The 21824-nt window shown below is 59.9% G+C and overlaps 1 protein-coding gene across 1 annotated transcript in view; it reads right to left on the bottom strand.

The window, feature by feature from the left end:
- The window catches only part of GSE1 (Gse1 coiled-coil protein), a 392798-nt gene that overhangs the window by 294721 nt on the left and 76253 nt on the right, over positions 1-21824 (bottom strand).

The raw sequence follows: 21824 nt of genomic DNA, 5'->3' as shown, positions 1-21824 counted from the left end.
ACGGTGGCTACATGACCGTATACATTTGTCAAAACTCACTGCATTTGGCACTTAAAACTCACAGGTTTTATTGTATATAAATTATATCTCAGCAAAACTGATCAAAAAAGGAAACAACCTGCACACACCCCCACACATAATCATTCTTCAGAAGAGTAGTAACATCTATTATTAGCCTCGTTTCACAGATGAGACGTCAAAGCACAGAGGGTTAAGCGATTTGCCCAAAGATGCACAGCCAGGAGCCACAGATGTGGGATGTGGCCCCTCCCAGGCTGACGGTGGTTATTCTGTTTACCCCTCTGTCTCCTTCCTGGGCGCTGAGGGTCACGGGCAGGGCTGCACTATTTCTGTCTAAGTCCCCAAAGCCTGACCCAGTCAATGCAAAGCCAGCACTAATAAAAGATGAAGGGGAATAAGGGCCTTTTGTGGTAAGAGTGACAAGGGCAGTGTTCTGTGCTTAGAAGGGAGGAGGGCACAGCCCGGCCAGGGGTTTAGTGACCCCACAGGGAGGCCTGGGGGGCGGCCTCTCACCACTGGACAACTTGGCCAGGCCGGACCTGCACCGCTAGCCTCCTGCAGAGTGAGGACAGTGTGGGGAGGGTCTCCCAGCAGTCAGGGGCTTGGTCAGAAGCTGGGGCTGGCAGGGGAAGAAGGGCTGGGGTGAGGCCACACACTGTGTGCACGCCAAGGCCCTGAGCCCCGTGGGCACGTCCACCCTGCCAGGGCAGACAGACCTCCATTCAACACCCCAGAACGCCCAGGAGCACAGGGCCGAAGAGGAGGAGGTGGGAAGTGTGGCGACCTCCCCCAGGGCAGGGAAGGAAGGGAATAATCCAGAAAATGTCACTTCATTGCCTCGGGAAGGAAAAAAAAAATACAGCCAGAACCAGACAGGCACAAAGGCGCTCTTCTGCAGAGTGGCTGCCGCGCTGGGCTTGTGCGGCCCTGGGATCCCAGAGCCCGTGCAGTCAGGGCCGTGTAAGTCTCTGCTGCTGTGCTGTGACTGTTGGGGGCCAGCTGCCCTGCTCCGGGCTGGCACACTTGGCTTTGATGGTGGAGAAACGCCTCCCTGCTCATCTGGCCCAGAGCACTAAGCAGATCCTGCGAGCGGCCCACTCCTGGGGGACCATGTGAGCTGGCGGTGGCTGCGGGAGGGGCAAAGAAGTACAGGACCTGGGCCCTGTCAGTCATCTGGGCAAAACACAAAGTAACGCAGAAACTAAGGATGGCCTGCAAAGTCGTTCTCCATTCTCTGTCTCAACCCCCACAAGGCTGTTTGCAGAGTTGATCAACGTCACAGATCACTACCAAAAGAGGAGCAAGGTGTAAATGAGGTTTACTTTAGAAAAAGGTTCCCTCTTGCTCCAGGACTAATGACTCAATGAGTCGTGTGCTGGCTGGATTTCAGTTGATGTCCTCGTGCAGTGTGGAACCTGCTCAATGCACATGGGAGCCCCAGGGATTATAAACAGAAAGCCACAGGAATGACAGCTCTCTTGAGGCCTAACATCGAAGTCCAGGAAAGAGACCCACTTGTGTTTCAGTTAACAATGTAAAGCAGAGTGATCAGCGCTGAAGCCTCGGGGCAGGATCCCTGAAGGCCTGAGCGTTCCTGGTGTAGGGGCCAGGCCCGGGGAGCGATGTGGACAAGGCTGAGTGATCAGAAGACAGCCCTGGGAGCGCAGGAGGCCAGCTGGCCAGGACAAGCTGGGCCCAAGGGCAGAACAGGTGCCCTCAGGTGTGACATGATGATGACCTTCTCTCTAGGGAAAGAGTCAGTTGTCCAGCAGCTGGCATCCAAACCACTTTTCTTCTGAATCAAGGGAAAGGTTAAGCAGCCCTTCGGGGAGGGAAAGGAATGCCTCCTTCCCCACAAGAGGCCACCTGGACCCAGACCCACCCTTAGCCGGGGGCAGGGGGTTCAGGCTTCTGGAATTCTGCACCCTGGATCCCGCTCCTGGTCCCGTCCCCTAACACCTCCACCTTCGAGGACACACACGAGGGAGCTGAAACGCCAGCAAAGGAAGAGGAGGAAGGGGAGTGCTCAGCCGCCTCAGCGAAAATCTCGGCTGGAGGGAGTCTGGGCGGCCGTGCTGGGGCTGTGGGGCCCAGCCTTCAGGGAGGAGGGGGTCTCAGCTGGGACCAGGGGGTCCACACTCCCTCTGCAGCCCCCTGGGACACAGTGCCAGAGACCTGGATGGCTCTCGATGATGACCCAGCCCCCGTCCCCAGGGAGAACCCAGCAGGCCCTGGCTTGGAGGTGCCCCTCGCCCCAAACCCGCAGAGGCTCCCTGCTGCCCATGGTTACTCTCCACTTGGCAACAAGGCCCTCAGGCTCCTCTCTGGAGACCAGAGATCTTTGTCCGCAAACAGCCCCTAGCCGTCCAGGCCCCCGGGGTCTCCACTCACCTCTCCCTCTCCCAAACCCCCTTTTTCCAGCCCCTGAAACATGGAAGCCACACAGGCGTGGTTCCGGCTGGGCCGGGGGTCGGAGCCTGTGAGGCTGAGCAGGTTTTCTTCTCACTCACAGCCTTTTGGGGCTGGAATCAATCAGTCCAGAAGACAACGGCCCCTGCCCCTAGTCTGAATGTCACCAGGCCACCCCTCTGGGCAGCCCCTGCAGACAGACGTCAGCTGGCCTCCTGACCAGCACACAAGGCTCAACCACGTAATTCGGTCCTTTGTAAACACCCACCATGTCAGCATCAGCGTCATGGTGGCATTTTGATAATATCAGGCCAAGTGCTCAGCACTTTCATAAAGACCACGAAACATCCCATTTTACAGATGAAGAAACCAAGGTGCAAGAATAGCTAAACCTCACCCCAGTGACACTGTGGCCTGACCCCCATTCTCCTGGGTCGGGCAGCAGCCACCAGAGCAGCCTGGCAGGGGCACCAGGCGATGCTGGTTCTCGCTGAGCACCCAGGGTCCCCAGAGCTTGCCCAGCCCCTGGCCCATGTGGACGGAGGGTGGGCCAGGAGAGGTGGCCCCTCATGCCCCCAGGCCCACTGCCAACCCTGCACGGCGCCTCTTCCGCTTCCCGCCTCCCGGGTCTCAGCCGGCAGCTCGCTCTTGCCTCCTTCCTGCCTACCCCCCGCCAGTGAAGGGTCATGGAGGGCTGCAGCTGCCTGACAGGAGCCCGGGGTCCAGGATGGCTTCGGTTTTGAATGTTCAGAGACACAGTTATTTGCCTGTGAGGTCTTGGGAGGGCAATGAATGAAGGGTCTGCTCAGGCCTCGCCTGCCAAGTGACCCTTTGGGGATAGGAATGAGCTGCCCTGAGCTTCATGTGTGCACACGCACGCATGTAGGAGGGCCCATCTGCTGGATGGGAGCCCCGGGGACCTGCTCAGAGCACATAACTCCCTCCGGGATGTGTGTGTGTGTGTGCATGTGTAGGAGGGGTCTGTCTGCTGGACGGGAGCCCCGGGGACTGGCTCAGTGCACCTGTGTGTGTCTGCGTGTGTGTATCTGCGTGCACCTGTGTGTGTACAAGTGTGTCTATGTGTCTGTGTGCATGTCTGCATGTGTGTCTACATGTGTGCGCGCGTGCATCTGCGTGTGTGTGTGTCTGCATGTGTGTGTGTAGGAGGAGCCTGGGGACCTGCTCTGTGCACCTGTGTGTGTGTCTGTGTCTGCATGTATGTACACGTGTACACGTGCACGTGTGTCCGCGTGTGCGAGTGTCTGCATGTATGTACACGTGTGTACGCACGTGCACGTCTGCGTGTGTCTCTGTGTGTGTCCGTCTGCGTGTGCGAGTGTGTCTGCATGTGTGTGTGTGTCTGCATGTGTGTGTGTGTGTGTGTACGAGGGGCCTGTCTGATGGACGGGCGCCCCGGGGACCTGCTCAGCACACCTAACCCCTCTGGCCCTTACCCATGCAAATCCCCCAGCAGCTGTCACGGCTCGTCCTGCGGGGCCAGCTGGGCCAGCTGGGCAGCGGGGCGGAGTTGGGGGGGCTGGGCTCCCTCCCAGGGCCCCTCCCACGCTGCTGGCTTTGTTTTGCACAGGGGCTGCTGAGAGGCCAGGAGCAGACTCCAAAGCAGCTTTCAGCGAGGTCTTGTGGGCCTATCGGCGGAAAGCCCGCCCTGCCCGCCTGACACTGGTCCGGAAGTGGCAGCAGGTGCTGCGCGGCCCTGTGGGTGCGTTTAGCCCTGGTGGTTAGACGTGTCCCAGGGGTCAGGCTGCCGTGGTTTGAATCCTGGTTTATCACTTCCTAGCTGAGCGACTTTGGGCAATTACCTACCCTTTCTGGGCCTCAATCACCCTTCTGCATCCTGGGGACAGTAACGGTCTCTGCCTCCAAGGATGTGTGAGGAACTGGATATGAGACAATCCTCGTAAGGTATTAATAACAGTGCTGACTGACCCTGACCCAGTGCTCAGAAAATGCCAGCCAGCAGCAGGGATCACCGTGGGTGCCCACTTCTGAACTCTCCCATCGCCAGGATCAGACAAGAGACCTGACAAGACAGCTGGAAAGGTGAGGCTTCCACACCAGGAGGGACGAGACAGCACTCTCTGTAGCACCCTACAGGGCCTCTGGCTACTGCAGCACACGTGGACTCGAACCCCGTGTGACCTCAGGCAAATTCTCAGCCTCGCTGGGCCTTGGTCCTCAACAAGCAAGCAGAGATGAGAAAGCCCTTTGGAGGAGATGGTGTCAGGGAGACTCAGGAAGAAGCTCTCAGAGTCTGTCCTCTGGGTGCCTCATTCAAACCCTTTCTGCACTTCCTCCTGGGGGTCCTGCCCTGGGGGCTGGGTTTGGGGTCACATCCGAGAAGGAGGCTCATTACTTGACACTTAGCTCTTGGCTTTGTCCCACATGGCATCACAACCTCATTTATGCCAGGCTCACTGGCACCTCCTCAGAGGGGCAGACTGAATCCCAACTTCCTGTTCTAAGTGGTACCAGGTGTCTGCCTCCAGACAAGGGGCCCCTTAGGATCAGAACCTCCTGGAACCGTGTCGGGTCCCCAGGCCGAGGTTGACGTGCTGCAGACCCTAAGGCTGGCCACGTCCTTACCCAGCGGCTGAGGCAGTGAGCTGGGCACACAGGTGTTGGCTGTGGCCCCCGGCGGGTCACCCCCACGCTCTGGGTCTGTGCCCACTTGCCCACCTGTCTTTGTTGTCTGTGAGGTTCCCTGCCCTGGGCCCCGGCTCTGACATTCTCCAGTGAATTCAGAGTCAAGTGTTTCATTACTTTTTTTAAAATGTCAAGAAGTGGAGAGGCAAGGTCAGTAGTGATTCTTTCTCACTGATCTTCATTTCTTCCCTTCCCCAAGTATTTATTAAGTACCCATTGTGTGCCAGGCACTGACCTTGGCAGCATGCACACAGCCAGGCATGAGCAAATCAGGCCGTCTTGGGGCCAACGGAGCTTCGTTATTTAGGTTCTGGTAGGACTGGGGACACAGACAGCAAATACGTACAACGGTGTGTTAGGGACACGCGTGGAGAAGGAGGACAAAGCTGAGGAGGCAGGAGAGGAGTTGCGGGGCTGGGGCTAGAGTTTCCATCGGGCGGCTGCTGGAAGTAACAGCAGAAGGAAGCCCCTGGAAGAGGTGAAAGCGCCAGGCACGCATCTACCAGGGGGAAGGGTATTTCAGGCAGAAGGAACAGCACACACAAAGGCCCTGGGGCAGCGACATGGCTGGTTACACGAGCAACAGCAGGAAGAGGAGCCGGGCCGGACAGGATAAGGAGAGGTGAGGAGGCTGCAGCTGGGGGCGGGGCGTGGGCAGATCAGGAAAGGCCCAGGGGTCACTGTGAGGTCACAGCGGTTGGTCAGCTCCCTGGCCCTCCAACAGGTCCTCCTGTAACGCTGGCGTGGGTGGCACGGCGGGGGGGCCACACGGAGCCGGCCCCGAGGCCACCCTGGAGCCCAGGCCTCTGCAGGCCCGCCAAGTGCAGCGTGTCTTGCACAATTTCCGGGAGCCAAATCTGACAGAGCCATCTGTCTCGAACAGACCCCAGCGCCTGCCTCCAGCTGGTCCCTCGCACGAGCCAGCGTTCTCGGTGACACCGCAGAACCCTCATCTGCTGTCCTGGCCCCCCGAGATGCTGGGCGGGGCCGGGGGAGGGACAGAGGCGGCGCTGAGAGCCGTGCGTGCAGCCGAGGCGAGGCTGGGGCCACCCCCGATGGCACTTGGGTGACCTCCCGGAGCCTGCAGCCCCTGGCCCTTCCCAAAGAGAACACACGTTTTGTGATAGCTTGTGTTGAAGTAGAGCCGGTTCCTGTAAAGCCCCAGGCCCCAGGAGACCCCAGGCCCCAGGAAAGAGGACAAGGAAATCACCCATGTGCTGCTCTGACCTTTTTCTGTCTCTCCTTTTTGAATTCCCTGTGCAGGGAATAAAACGTCCCACTCTGGCTAATAATACAAACTCGCCTGACTTGAAACTTCCCAAGTGATGGCAGAACAGATGTTCCAATAGCCCCCAATCTTTCATCTTTCCACAAAAAAAAAAAAGAAAAGAAAAGAAAACCCGCACACAATCCAATCTGAAGCTGTCGGGGCCTGGACTAATAGATGCGTCCACCACAGCGCCAAACAGTTTTTGGCGAGCAGGAGAACTCCTTGTGGTGATGATTATAGCTCAGACGTGCCTGCTCCTAATTTATTCTAACAGGACCCAGTCTTCCGGGCCAGGCTCTCGACAATGATCTATTGTCAGGATGGACGTCTCCCAGCGTGAGAGCACTTGGAAGCCCACCTTGTGAACGGCCACCCTGGCATGCCAAGTCCCGGATTCACCCAGGTGGCAACGGCAGCAATGTTCGGGGGAGACCACCAGGCACAGACACCCCCGTTTGATTTTCCAGAGCTGTGTGGTCACACATTCCCTCAAACAGACGTTCCCGTTTCCAGTGAGCCACTTGGCTGAGACACCGGTGCTGGAGCCAGCACGTGGACTGACCCTCCTGAACTCTCCCTTGGAAACAGCGAGTGGCCACCGCGTCCCCGCGACTGGAGTCGGGGACGGGCCCCCGGCCATGCGCGTTCTCCAGGGCAGGGTCTGCTGACCCCCTCCTGCTCGAGCGGGACGTCAGTTCGGCAGCTCAGCTCAAGCGGGCATGGGAGAGGAGGGGCCGCCCCCGCCCTGACGTGCCAGGACCCTTCCTCTTCTGCACCAAGGTCCAGGGAACCAGCCGACTCCCGGGTCACCCGCCTCAATGTCCCCACTGGCTCCCTCCTGTCTGCCAGGGTCCTGCCGCCGAGTTCTGGCTTCCTTCAGGGCTCCTTGTGATGCCGAAACTGACCTCTCAGAGCTGGGAGGTGCGTCCGAACTCCTGAGGGAGCCATCTGCAGCCTGCAATGTGCACGTGGGGTGCCTGGCGGGGGGCCCCACCAAAGTGCAGGTTCTGTTCCAAGTGGGGGGCAGGGCCTGAGACTCTGCCTGCCCTGCACGCTCTGGGGAGGGGGCGGCCCCTGGTGCACAGACCATGTTGAGCATTACTGACTGTGGAGGGGCTGGTCCAAGCCCCAAGAAACACTCACTCTCCTTATTTTACCCAACTGGCCATTTTCAGCAGGAACAGCTCAGCCCGCATGCTGTGTCCTTCTCGGCATCTGATTTCTGGAGGCCCCCGAGGTCATCTGTCCCACCCTCGTGATGGTAGCACAGACCACCCTCGCCTTCCCAATCACGACAGATCTCGGGGAGAGATGCATGAACACGAGGCACACCTCTTGTTGTTCACCACTATTCTGCCCAGATTTCCACGTCTGTTGATGATTTCTGCCTGAAACAATGACAACTGTGCTGTCTGCAAATGGCCTTTTGCTGTTTCCATCATTCCTTCTACAGTCGCTCATTTTCTGATTCAAATTCTGGCCTGTTCTTGCACATCTGATACAAACAGGAGCCCGGATACTGGGGAGATGAAGCCTTCCTGATGTCTGCTTGTGGCCAGCGAGCAGTCCACATCCAGCCACGAGCAGGTACCTTTCTGCATGGTGGCCACACCGGCCAACCCCCTGCTCCCACCCTCCACACCCCAGGTATCAGCCAGCCTGCCGTTTATTAGTCCTGGGCCACCACGTTCCAATGATCCCGACAGGCCACGGGCCACGGCTCCCTAGCAGAAGGCGATTAATACCCAGTGAGTGGCTCTCACCACCGCCTCGCTGGCTCCAACACAGCATCTGTACCGAGTTCCTGAGAAGCCTCAACCCAGCAAATCCCTTAATTGGTGGACATGAAAAACCCAGGGCCGTGTGCTGGAATCGTAGAGTCCTGGGGGCTGGGGAGGCTGTGCTGCTCCAAGGTCGGGCATCCGGGGTGGGAGCAGACGGAAGGGCAGGGGGGCAGGTCTCGCGGGCCGCCTCTCCCGCGTGCTCAGCGAGTGGATGTAAGCAACGCTGCCCGCCTCCTCCCTGTCTGATCACCCTCTGTGTCACGTTCTTTGTCCCCGCGCCGCACACGCTGTGATCGCAAGCCCAGACTCATCCCGCAGTGACAGCGGAAGCATACCCCCGTCGGGCGGACTCTCAATTCTCCCGGCCTCCTGACCTTCTCCGGGGCCGGGGGCATCTTGAAAGCAGAACCGCGTGCTTCTGAGGGCCGGCGGCAGCCGTGCGCCAGGGAGGGAGCCGCGGCCGCGGGCATGCTCTAAGCGGCGGGAGCTGGCTGGAGCCGGTGTGGTCCTGCCCCGCCCCCGCACTCCGTGCCACTCACATCGCGAAACCGAGGCTCGGAGGGGCAGAGGCACAGGCCCAGGGGCGCCCAGGCAGCAGCAGGAGGCACCCGGGTAGCAGGGATCAGGGTGGGATCAGATTATGGTGGTTTTAAGTCATTAAGTCGTGTGCGATGCTTGTGACCCCACGGACTGCAGCCCACCAGGCTCCTCTGTCCATGGGATTCTCCAGGCCAGAACTCTGGAGTGGGTTGCCATTTCCTTCTCCAGGGGATCTTCCCGACCCAGGGATCGAACCCAGATTTCCTGCATTGCAGGTGGATTCTTTACCAGCTGAGCCAGGGAGAGAAGCCCGGATTCCTTGGGTTCAAATGCCAGCTCCACCCTTTCCCAGCTGTGCGGCCTTAGGCAAGGGACTTCCCTTCTCTGGGCCTCGGTTTCCTTATCTCTACAAGGGGGAGGACAGCAGTCCGCACTCCCCAGGGCTTGTCTGAGGCTTACATGAGCCGATACGCTTGGGAGGCCCTGCGGACACGCCCAGCGGCACGAAAACAGCTGCAAGGGTTCTTTTCGCTCTGGCCCAGTGTCCTCTGCTGGGCCCACCCGCGGGCCTGACCGTGCAGTGGAAGCCTGCCTCCTGCAGTTCCGCGGTTCACCGGGGGAGGGCGTCCGAGGACTCACACCGGCTCTCCTCACCGCCCCCCCAACCCCTCACAAAGGGCCGCCGTGTTGGGTGTAGTTCCGGGCCCCTCTGGGCCCTCTGGCTGCCGGCTTGGCCCAGTCTGAGCACGTGAGGGCCGCGGGCCTCGAGAGGCCCCTGGGCTCCAGAGAAGGGTGTGCACGACCGGGCTGCGCCCGCGGCCCCCACTGCGAGCCCGCGAGGCCAAGCGGCTCTGGGGCGCCCACCCTTCTCCAGCTTCCACAGCGCCCCCCCCCCCCCCGCAGGCTATTTCCAGCTTCTGCCAATTCAGCTCTTGGGGAGGACAGAGCAGGGATGGGGGTGTTGGAGGCCAGTGAACCAAGGGCAGGGACCTGAGTGGCCAGTGAAATAACGGTGCCAGGGACAGGGCACGACTCCTGGGGCTGGGACAGCCAAGGTTACACCCCTTCCACCCGACTGGGGGTCCAGCTGCCAGGCTGCAAGTTCCCTCACCCAGCCCCGGGGACAGACGCCCCACACTGACAGAACCCAGCTCCTGCCATGCGAGGGCTCCCTTTGGAAGAGAAGCCTCCCACCCTGGGCCAGGTCTGCCTGCCGATTCCAGCCCCTGCCAATGTCTTGAGAAACCTCCGGCTAGAACTACCCAGTCGAGCCGCTGCCGAAGCCCCAGTCGACAAAAAACAGGAGAGACAGTCAATGCTCATTGCGGATTTAGGCCACTAGGTTTGGGGGTGACTGGTTATGCGGCATTAGGAACTAGTAATAAAGCACTGAATTATACAAGTTAACCAGGGAACAAAACCTCGCAGTAGGCAATGAAGGTGAATCTGGACTTAAGAAACCTGGTTATAGAAAACATACAAAATCATGGACAGAAAGAAGGGAAGTCATATTCATGATAAAATCCTCCTGGGAAAAACAAAGAGCCTTTGGGGTCCCCCCAACCCCCTTGAGCAAATCCCATTCTTTTGCGGGCTCAGCATCCTCATCACCAAACTTTCCCTCCCGGCAGTCTGGGATATGCAGCCCTCACTGATTCCATAAACCCCCCAGGATCCCCCCAAAGACCTGAGAACTCTGGAGCAGGCTTTTGATGAAAGCAACTTTCACAAGTCTGGAGGAAGGAAGGCTCTAAAATGAGTCAACCCCTGCAGGAGGCAGGTTGCTGGGAAGTGGTCGTTAAGGAACAATGAAAAGGCGTGGTGGCCAGAGGATGGCCCCTGAGGTCCCCCCAGCACCATGAGGGCCGCCCAAGACCTCAGTTGGGCAAATACAAGCCCTGAGGCCCCAAAGGAAGCCAGCGCTCTGCAGATGGGGTGGCTGAACCTAGGGCCCTGAGACTTCTGGCTAATTAATCCCACATATCATGGGGACTGTGCCCTGCACAGACACCTGAATCTCTCCAGCATTGCTTCTAGATCTTCTGAAAGCAGGAGCGTGGCAACAAGGCTTAGAAGGAATTCTAATCTCTTGCCGCCCTCCCACCTATCCCATAAAGACATCATCCATCAGCTGGGAAGGGCCGATTCACCTAAGAAGCAGAGCCTTCAGGGTAGAACTCCCCCCGTCCCCCACATCCATTCCCCTCAGCTCTGCCCACAGAGACCAAGTTGGACACAGTTTGAGATTTATGTTCTTCTGGGGTTTTCTTTTTCTGGAGCATTGCATATGGTTTTTAGAAGAAGAAGAAGAAAAAAAAAAAAAAACTGGAGTCTTTGAAAGTAGCTGGAAACTAATCGCCCCGACTAATTAAGAGGCAGGTTAGATTAAGCTCTGATGCAGAGTAACTTCTCTATGGGGCATTTAATACACTCGCTCAACCCCTGTGGGCCTGGGTTTAACCACCTATGGAGGGGATATGAGTAATAATTATCTCCTTTGGAGAGGTGCTGGGAGGGTTAATTAACTCGTGGCTGGGAATGCTTTGAGCTTCTCCGTGGCCAGCTTGGGGGGTGAGCCTCGTCCCGAGTGCTGTTCCAGGAAGAAGCCATCCCTTGCCTTCTGTCAAGAATTTGTGACCCGGCTACGTCTCCAGGCCCGGGAGGTGCCCCCTCAAGGTCCAGCACCGACCCTCGCAGCTCTAAAGCTCAGTGGTGTTTTGGTGGGAAGAGAGGCTGCCTGCTGCTTCACCTTTTCCTGCATCTGTCCTTAAGGAACTTTAGGGCAGGGAGGCCCATCTTCCCCAAACTTCCCCACGGCAACCAGAGCCACGAGCACAGCAAAGGCACCAAGCCCGACTCCTCCATCTGGTTTGGCCCTTCCCAGGTGAGCGCTCACCTGGCCGCCTGCCAGAGCACACCCAGCCAGGGTGGGCTGGGCGGATGGCCCCAGGATCTGGTGCTGGTTCCGCCCTGGGACGTCAACCTCGGCCACATCAGCTCAGCTGTGGGACAGCGCCTTGTCCCCGGCTTTCTGCCTCTTTCTGCCTTGTTTTTCTAAGAAACCATATATGATAACACAAAACAGTGTCCTCAAAGGGCTTTGAAAAAGGAAAGGCGTTTATTAAATACGCGGAAGGGTGATGTTTTGGAAAATGATAATAATAGTTTGCAGGAATGATGTGAGGCAGAGGCCCCCAAATAAAAGAGGTCGTGGGCCCCAGCGATCTCAGCCGGGAGACAACCACCATGGGTGGAATCAGAGACCGGTGCTGGAGGCATCTTGGGCAGAGAATTCACATCCGGGACCAGTGAGGGACTTTGTCAAGGTCACTGGCAGACGGAAGCAGGAGCTGGGGGTGTGCTCCCCACAGCCTCCTCGATCCTGGCCCCAAGCTCCCCGCCCCACACACCTCAGGCTCCACCTGTAGAGAAGCTGGGTCCCCAAGGGCCAGCTCGGTCTGCTCCTAAATGACACAAGCTCTGGAACGAGAGCTGCAGACCTTCCAGTTCTGGGAAAACTGCCAACGAAAGTGCTGACTTCAGCAGCCCTGGGTGAAAGGGAACACTTTCTGGGGCCCCAAGTGGGGTTGAATTTTCCCTCCCTCAACTCTGGGGGTGCAAAGAATTAAGCATACCACTGGGAATTCCTGGAGTCACTCACTTTAACTCAATGAACGGCTGTCTCCTTGGCTAGTGATCCACAAGATTAAAGGCCCCTGTATGCTCTGAGATGATATTCCTTCCATTGAGAGATGGGCTTCTCTCAAAATTCAGACCCTAACTTCGGGGATTGTCAGACTCTCAGGGATTTGATTGAAGACAAGAGAAGCTGGGGTTCAGAACCTGCAGCCCTGGCCCAGCTCCTGGGGAACTCACAGGCACTCAGATACGGGGGCCCATCTGCTCCCCATCCACTCCAAGGAGGAGGCAGGGAGGGGGGTGCGACCCCGGTTATGGAGCGGGGGAGATGGAGGCACCATCGTTGGAAGCTTCCTCCTGTGGGATTCATGGCAGGCTTGGCAGACGAGTTCATACCTGGGAACGGGAAAACACGGGTACCCCTCGCCCCAGGGACTCAGACCTGGAGCTTCCTCCCTCCCGGCTTGTCTCCCGTTCTCCCGGCGTGAGCCAGGACGCTCCACACCTGAGCTGGAGGAACAAACCAGACCCCCCAAAGCCTGTCTTCCACACCACAGAACTTCATCTCGTATGCATTTTAAAAAGCTGTGGGTACACACATATGCCCAAAACATTTGAGGTGAAAAGATAATAAGAAGAGACTTCCCTGGCGGTCCAGTGGTCAGGAATCCACCTTTCGAGGCAGGGGCACAGGTTCGATCTCTGGTCCGGGAACTAAGATCGCACATGGCGTGGGGCAACTAAGCCCACGTGCCACAACGACTGAGCCCGGCTCGCTCCAGAGCCCAAGCGCCACAGTTAGACAGAAGCCCGCGCGCCGTCATGAAAGGTCCCTCGTGATGCAACCAAGACCTGGTGTGCACAAGCAAGACCCGGTGCAGCAAACACGAACATTGAAACAGCACCTCCAGGGATGCACGCTCACAGGGGAAGCACAAGTCAGCCTGGGGTCAAGTAAGCTTGTTTTTTTTTAATGAGTCTGCGTTTTTAAGTGTCACATCACCTTTCACACACACAAAAAACAACAACCTAATGAGAAACAAGCAAGTAAAAACAGAAAAAGTTTTGCTGGGTGACCCGCACAGAGCCCCTGCCTCAGGCGGCAGATGCTCCCGCAGACTCGGGTCCCTGGCTCCATGGCCAGGAGACAGGGTCTCAGGCTGACCTGGAGTGCCTGGGTCAGGGGTGGGGGGGGTCCCCCCTCCATGAGGGCAGGGTGAGTCCCGCTTGGGATCAAATCCTGCACTTTGGCCCAGAGAAGTGGGCACCTCTCTCCTCAGTTTTGTCATCTGTAAAATGGGACCTACTGAGGACTTTCTTTGTGGAACAGCTGCATGGTTTAAACGGGACCACGCAGTTAGGTCAAGAGTGGCCACCACTTTGCCTCCCGGGAGTGGAGCCAGGAAAGCCCCCAGGGCCTGTCTTACTGCCCACGGCCCCTGCCCGCAGAGACGGCACCAGATCTGAGGTTTCCCCGGGCAGGAAGGAGCCCTGAAGCGGCGGTACGAGGAAACCACACACCGCCCCAGTCAAGGGCCTGGCGTCCATGTCCCAGGGTCACTCGGGGTCTCCTCTAGGCACCCGTGGCTTGGGGGAGCTATTAGAAACACAGAGGGTCAGGCCCTGCCCTGGACTCGGCAGAGCCCCGGTGAGCCTGGGGCCGGACAGTGCATTCCTGAGGCTCTGGGTGACCCTGGCGCTGCTGCCTGGGCCCCCCGCCCCCGCCCTGGACTACACCTGGAGGAAAGTCACTCGCCACCGCCCCTCTGCACCTCCTGGGCCAACTGCCTCTGGTCACCAGGCTCCAGAGGCCTCCCTGATCCCACCAGCCTTTCTGGATCAAACATCTTTAACGCTGCCCCAAGGCACCGGGCAGTCTCCTCCCCGGTCCTGCTGGGGCTGTAACTGCTCGGTGACTGGCAGCTGATTTCACTCACATCTTTCTCCTCAAGCAGACTGTAGGGGCACACAGGAGGTGCTGAGAAAGCTGTGGCTAATTGGATGACTCTGACCTGGCTGAGGTCTGAGCCAGACTTCCTGGTCCACCGCAAACAAGATCTGAGGCTTCTGGCCCACTTCCGTAGGTCACCCTGCCTCAGTTTCCTCCTCTGGATTAAGTGAGGTGATTTGTGTAAAGTGCTCCAGCAGTGCAGAAAGCAAGCACTTGGCTACAGCAGAAGGGTCTTTCCAGCTTTCCAGCACACAACTGGCTGGTCGAGTCCTGCCAGCTGTATGACCTTGGGCAAGTAATGCACCGCACCCTCTCTGGCCCTCAGTTTCCTCATCTGCAAAGCAGGGATGTGAACCCTGCCAACCTGACCTAAGGCTTGAGCACTCCTCCTCTGCGGCTCTGGCTGCCGGGCTAGCAGGTGGCTAAATAATCTCCGGGCTCCCCACCCTCCGAGGCAGGAAACACATCCACTGTTTGGATGGGGACCCTGGGTGCTGGCTTTGCCCACAGCCCTGCGAGAGCTGAGACTGGGCCTCTGTGCGGCCTGGTACCCACATGTGCAGAAACACTGGGTCAGAGGGCAGCGTGAAGGCCTGCAACTCAGCCATCTGCCTTTTCCCTTCTTGGGCCAAGGGTGCCATCTGCTGGGGGCGTGGGGCTCGGCACCCTGGTGCACCTCTGCTGGGCTCCGCCTGCGCCCAGGCTGGTGGGGTCATGACCTTAACAAAGCCATGCTGGGCCCCTAGAGGCTCTGCACCCTGATTGCTCCCCACCCCAGAACAGACCTTTGGGATTTGGCCTTGATGCCCACAGACCTGGGGGTGGAATACTGGGTGCTGGCTCTAGAACCTTCTCTCCTTTTGTTGGCGTGGTTCAAATTCAGTAGCTATTTACCAGTCTGGTGAGACAGCTGAGACTCACGCCAAGGCCTGAGTGTGTGAGATGCAGGTCCCTCCATCAGGACGCTCCTGCTGGTCTGAGGGCCCATGCCCCTCCCCAGGCCCCTGGGCCCTGGTTTCCTCTCTGTCCCCCTGACCCCGCAGGGCCTTCATGTCCCAGGCTGAGGGGCTGGGGCTCTGGCTGTTCTAGCGAGAACTGCCCATCCTCCTCCCAACTCCTGGTTCTGTGGCTCTGGAACCTCCCTGTGCCCGTGGGGGTCAGGAGGGCAACTCAGGTCCCCCTGCCACCATGCCATGCCACGCTCTGCAGGCGGCCCCAGCAGGACCCCAGGCGGACTCTCAGTCCTGACAACCTCCCAGCGCTGGACACGGGCTGCCAGAGAACTAAAGTTAGGGACACTTTGACCCTCAAGTCTGCTGACAGATAAACCACAGAATATGCCTCCTCTTCCTCACGAACTGCAGGAGCAGGGCTGGTCCCCCAGGAAGCCCACAGGGCGTGGCTTCCTGCACTGAGGAGCTGATGGGTGACCTGCTCCAGGGACAGAAGCCAGGGACTCCATCAGCCCAGACCCTCACCCTGGGTCCCGCCCCTCCTGCTGGGGAGATAGGAAAAGGTACCCGGGCCCTGTCAGCACTGCAGAGACGAAGCCACCCATCACCCCTGCTCATGGAGCACCCCGAAATACCCCAGGGAGCAGAGCACACAGCCGCTGGGACCCATCCCGGGCCATCCTGACAGGCGTCGCCAAAACACCCCAACCCCTCCCTTCCTTCCGTCATGGGGGCCAAACACACAGACGATACCCTTGGACACGTTAACCACGTTCAGAACAAACAACTCGGTGGCATTTCACACCGTCACTCCAGTGTGCGGCCATGACCTCTGCGTGGTTCCAGGACGTTCTCATTGCCCCACGCAGAGACGCTGTGCCCGCTGGCAGTCACTCCCCTGGCGACGGCTCCTCCGCTTTCTCCCCGCCTCCACGGGTGAGCTAGCTCCGCACACTTCACACACGTGGAGTCACCCACACGCAGCCTTCTGTGGCTGGCCTCCTTCACCCTGCAGGCTGTCGTCAAGGTTCACCACATCGTAGCCTTTGTCTGCGCTGCATTCCTCTTTACGGCTGAGTAATACTCCACTGTGTGGATGGACCCTGTTCGTGTTGTTGTTTTTTTAATCTGTTGATGGACATTTCGACCATTTCTACCTTTTGGCTGTTGTGAATCATGCTGTGGGGAATATGCCTGTATAAGCTCTTTTAAGGTATTTCAAGGGCAGGCGTGTGGAGGTGGAACTACAAGCAGAGAATCCACCCTTCTCAGGTAGACGTTTCGCTGAGCTTTCATGACCCCGTGTCTCCCCTTCCAACCCTCACACCCGTCGGGGCAGTGGGGGACGTTCGCCCCACGAGGGAGATGAGGTCACCGGCGCCCGGAGAGGCTGTTCTTGGTCCCCCGGCCCCGGGGAGCAGGCCCATGTGGCCCCAGGGCTGGCGCCACCTGCCTGCAGGCTGTCATCGTGTCATCTCCCAGCCAGCCCTGGCTTCCATTCCTGCCTGAGAAGACGCGGGGCGCTTGGCACAGGCAGCCTTGCAGGCTTCCGCTCCGCCTGTCCCTACATCAGGCCCCCGAGTGTGGCCACAGGGCCTTACTGCCCCGGTGCCCAGCTCGCCGGCCGCAGTGTGAGGCCAGCAGGTGGCTTCTCAGAGGGGCCGGGAGACCGGGGCCGGGGGCACCGAGCCATCGGGCGGCTGCTTCAAGGGGTGAAGGAATGCCGCGTGCAGCTGAACGGCGCACGTGGGAAGATCGCACCAAAACCGAACAGTTTTCCAGGAGAGTAAAAACTGCCAAAATTCATCCGAGAGGCAGCAGCAGAAACATGAACAGACCTCAAACCCGGGGAGAGACAGCAAAAGTTGTCAAAGGATTAACTCCAAGGATGGTGAAGGCCAGACACGCTGCCTTGGAGCGTGGAGGGATGGATCGTTCTCGAGCGGGAAGCTGGCGGGGACACAGTGCTGCTCCCGGAGGCGCGGCTGAGGGGCGGGAGGAGCCACCGCGTGAGAACCCAGACCCGAGAGGGAGAGGAGGGCTGGGGCCCACCTGCCCCGCAGCTCCCGGAGCAGACGGTGGTGACGACGGGAGCGCTGGACGTGGGCCTGGGGACCCGCTTGGCCGACACACCTGTGCCCCCGGGGGGTGGGGTCCCCCGCCTGTGGTGGGTGCAGGGTGCCCTCCACAGAGGGAAACACGGAGGCAGGAGGGTACTTAGAAGGAGCATCCATAAGAGAAGGCGCCCTGCAGACCCCAGCCTGGCCCCGAGGCCCCTGCAAGTTCCGCCAGGTGCCCCCACCCCAGCCCTGGGGCCTCCAGCTGCTCCCCCAGAACCAGGCGCGTCTCAGCCAGAATGTGACCCAGAGGCTGCCCCCTCCCTCGCCCCTCCCCCAGCTGAGCTGCTCTCCCCACTGGGACTCTGTCCCAGCACCCAGGATGGTAGGGAAGGGGAGCGTGGGGCCAGAAGGCCCCTGCAGGCCTGTGACCCCAGAGACACCACGGCCCCTCTGGCCTAGTTTTAGGGTTCCAGCAGCCCCGACCTCCTCTCGGGACGGACAAACATCTTGACGCTGTTCATTACAGGTGAGCCAGTCCATAAACCTTACAGGCTCAGCGTGGCTGCCCTCCTTGACCTGGAGGGGCTTCTCAGGCTTCGCGGTGCCTCTCCAATGTGCCCCTCAGAGACCGCTGACACCAATAACCACAGCTCGCCACCGCCTCCAGGCCTTGGGTCCCTGAGATGCCCGGCCCCCACCCAGCCCCAGGAGAGCAGGCGAAGACCCAGGTACATGCCTTCATGTGACGTCACGTGGGCAGGAGGGGAGGGAGAAGGGAAGGGAAGCACTCTGCCGGGCAGGTCAGCCAGCCCTCAACCCCGCCGATCCTGCCTGGAGCTCAGGGTCCCCCTGATGATGGAAGGGTGCCCAGCTGTTGATACACCAGTTCCCTGCAGTCACCAGGAAGGGCGCGGCTCCTAACATGTCTGGCCACAGGCCAGGGATACATTTGGGGCCCCAGAAGCACCTGGGAAAGAAAGCCACTCAAGGGCAGGCGGCTGGAAGCTGAGCCGGCAGGATGAAAGGGGTGGGCGGCACGGGCCGGCCTGACAGCCTCTGCTTTGCCCCCAGACAAGCCATGAAGATGGGGACGCCGGCCGCGGTCATGAAACGGAGAACCGCAGGCCTCTGTGAGAACAGGCAGATCCCTGAAGCCAGGTGCGTCTGCCCCAAGGCCGCCTGCCTCCCACTCCTCCTGCTCCGTCTAGCTGGGGATGGATGGGCTGTCGGAGGCTGCAGACAGGCACATTTAGAAACCGCTCTTTCCTGGGCGGATGGCAGGACCTCACACAGAACTGCTCCCACCCCGGAAACACCCAGGGCGACGTCCTCTGCGGCTCTCGGGAGCCGGGGCTGCAGAGGATGACTAAATGGATTTTTCCTCCCTCTGGTGTGCATTTCCTTCAAGGCCGCACGCAGGATGGAGCGTTAACAAAGCGGCCAGCCCAGGGCAGCATCAATCCAACAAGCACAACAGCCTGAGAGCTTTGATTTAATAAAAGCGGCCCCCACTGGGCCACTTTAATTGTTTCCAGATTCTGAAAATATTTGAAAAGAGGATGCAAATGGAAAACTCCATCTCTGGCTACCGCGGCTTCCCGAGCTTGCTGTACTGGACGTCCACGCAGGCTGTGTCCTCAGAGAGTCACCTGGGCAGAGGGAGCGAGCCCCTGATGCCACCCGGACAGATGGCCCAAGCAGGGAAAGACACGGCAAGGGGAGGACCTCTTCACCTGGCCAGACAAGGGTGGATGTGGGTGGGAGAGCAGCCGGTCAGCATGTCATGGCCTTGCCAGCGAGCCCTGGAGGGACGGGGCTCGGGCAGGGTTCCATCGCCCGGAGACGGGGGGCAGTGCTGCGGCAGGCAGGACGCAGGGCCGGAGCCCCCAGAGTCCGCGCGGGGCGCTGGTGGCTGAGGGAGGTCACTACGAAGCACCTCTCCAGCCCCTTCTGGCCAGAGTGACGCCAGAGGAGCAAAGTCTCCCCAGGCCCTCTCAGGCGGGAGGCAGAGCAGCAGCACCCCCGGGAGGACGTGGGGGTGGAGTCCAGTGAGCTTGAGCTCAGCTGTGCGGCCTCAGCAAAGTCACTGGCCTTCTCTGGGCCTCAGTTTTCAAGCCTGCAAAATGGGCTGGCTGTGCAAACCCCAAAGTGCTCAACAGAGTCATGGCGGGTCAGTGGCATAGCACGTGCGTGGACCACAGGTGCCCCACCTACAGGTGCATCTGTTGTCTGCAGGCCCTGGGCAGACCTGCGGCCAAAGGCTGGGGTGCAGCGGCCACTCTGGCTACCTTCCGGGGGCTCTGGAGCCCCTTCCCACAACTAGGGTTTGAGGGGGGCCGGGGAGGCTGGAGAGAGGGTCTCTGGGGCCGAGACGGGGGCTGGGCAGGCAGAGCTGGGAGGACGGTCTGGGAGTCTGCAGTCCCCTGGCCTGTTCGCCACCTGCACTGTGCTTGTAAAGATCTCCCTCATCAGGAAAGATGGTTTGTTATCTCCATAAAACACGAGCAGAGAACACACAGCACGCGCGCGCACACACACACACACACACACACGCTGACAGGTGCTCTCCCACCCCGAGCCTGACACCGATGACAGCCTGTCACAGTCTGAATGTTACAAGTCAATTACGCCCACCTCCCTGCCAGCCTCAGATGCCGCCGGGGGCAACCATCGCCCCGTATCAGGGCACCGAGGAAGGACGTGGGACGCTCCCCCAGGAGAGGCCCGCGCACCCTCGGGAGGCCGCCGCCTGTCAATCAGGAGGAAAATCGGAGGTGGGGGTGGCTCATTTATTCTCATCCCTGAACCTCCATATCAAACACCAGGGCAACGAGAAAGGGAAACACAGCGTGGTTCCAGTGTGGCCTCGGGCGAGTTTCTGCACATCCCTGCCCTCGGTGTCCCCTCTGTACAGGGGAGCCCACGTCCACCCCAGGGCTCCCCTATGGGAAGCGATGTCAGGGTCAGTCTCTTCCTCTCCTGGAGCTTTCCACAGCCTCCCTTCCTCTCCCCCCCAGTCTACCTGGACCTTGGTCATTTATATCAGAGTCTGCTGGGGGCCGGGAGAAAGTGGGCCCAGACACCTGGGACAGAAGTGGATCTCCTGCTTCAGACCCTGGGCAGGGCTCTGTCTGGGCAGCTCTGAGCATGGAGCGCCCCCCGAACGGTGAGACCCACCGCGGACCGCGTGGAGGGAGGTGAGGCGGGGTCCTGCATGGAGGGGAGCGGGGCTCACCGTTCGGAGCCTGTCTGGCGGCTGGCACTGGTACTTTAGGACCACAGCACCACCAGGAAGAGGACCCAGGGCCCCGGCCGGCCCAGGCCAGTGCGCCCCCTCCCCCAGCCCGGAGAGCTCGGCTGCTCCTGGGTCCAGGCACAGACAACGCACTGGGGTAGCAAGGAGGGACAGCGCTGCGGGAACACGGAGGCAGGAGAGAAGGCTGCTAGGGGGCAGGAAGCGGGAGGGAGGGGTGCTGAGGAAACCGCCCCTCCTCATCACCAGTGACAAACCCTGACACGCCAGCCCCTGGGCCGTGGCAGGCAGGGACTCATACGGCTCACTGAATCTTGATGCCCGCACGATTATCCCCACTTCACAGATGAGGAAACTGAGGCTCAGAGAAGCAACCTGGCCAAGGCTGCCGGTGAGCTTGTGGCAGAGCAGGCTTTGAACCAGGCCTCTGGCCCCACCATCCCCGTTTTTCACCAGCACACTCTGGTCCCTTGTGTATCGGCAGCAACGTGGTGTGCGGCTGCCTGAGGAGGGGCGGCCCGCAGAGGGTTCTGCAGGCGAATAGGAGTTGGCTGGCCAAGGAAACAACTCACGGGCTGGGGAAAACGTGGACGTGTGCCACAGAACGGAGAGGAGTACAGGCGGACAGAACACGGGTGCACGCCTGACTCACAGGAGGTGCTCAGGAAGTAAACACAGCAGGAGGAGCGGGCGGGGTTGGCGTCAGGCGCGGGCCGAGGCGCACATACCCGCGTGCACACAGGCACCTCCCCGCCCCCCGACACACTCTCTGCTTTCACTTCCTTCCTGCCAACACCCAGAGGTGCCTCTGCATCGCCCAGGGCTGCCCCCCCAGTGCCGAGCGTTCTTGGGGAGCTGCTGGGGGGTGACTGAGAAGAGAGGACTGGGTGACAGGGAAGCGGCGCGGGGTGGGGAAGCCGGGACACCCAGCTCTGGATTTTTAAGGGTCGGGCACTCCACTGCAGGGAAGCTGCCACCCCCGCTTCCCGGGGGGCCTTAGCTCTGGGTGGGGAGGGGGCCTCGGACGCTGCCTCCAGCAGGGGCCAGTGTCTCAGGGGAGGCTGGCCGAGCAGCCACACTGCTACTGCTCTGATAACCTTCAGCCCTGACCTCATTTCCCACCGAGGCTCGTGCAATTTCTTCCAATTTTCCACATAATTAGCTGAGCAGGAGACACATCCTCTCCTCTGAGGCAAGAAGGAGCCGGCTGCTCCAGGGCCCCAGGGCTGTGGCCGAGGGCAGAGCCGGCCTGGCAAGTGCTGGATGGCGGGCAGTGTGGG

This window comes from Cervus elaphus, chromosome 4 (assembly GCF_910594005.1).
Source record: "Cervus elaphus chromosome 4, mCerEla1.1, whole genome shotgun sequence".
NCBI lineage: Eukaryota > Metazoa > Chordata > Mammalia > Artiodactyla > Cervidae > Cervus > Cervus elaphus.
Note: the sequence above shows the minus strand (reverse complement) of the source record. Positions and strands in the feature narration are given on the sequence as shown.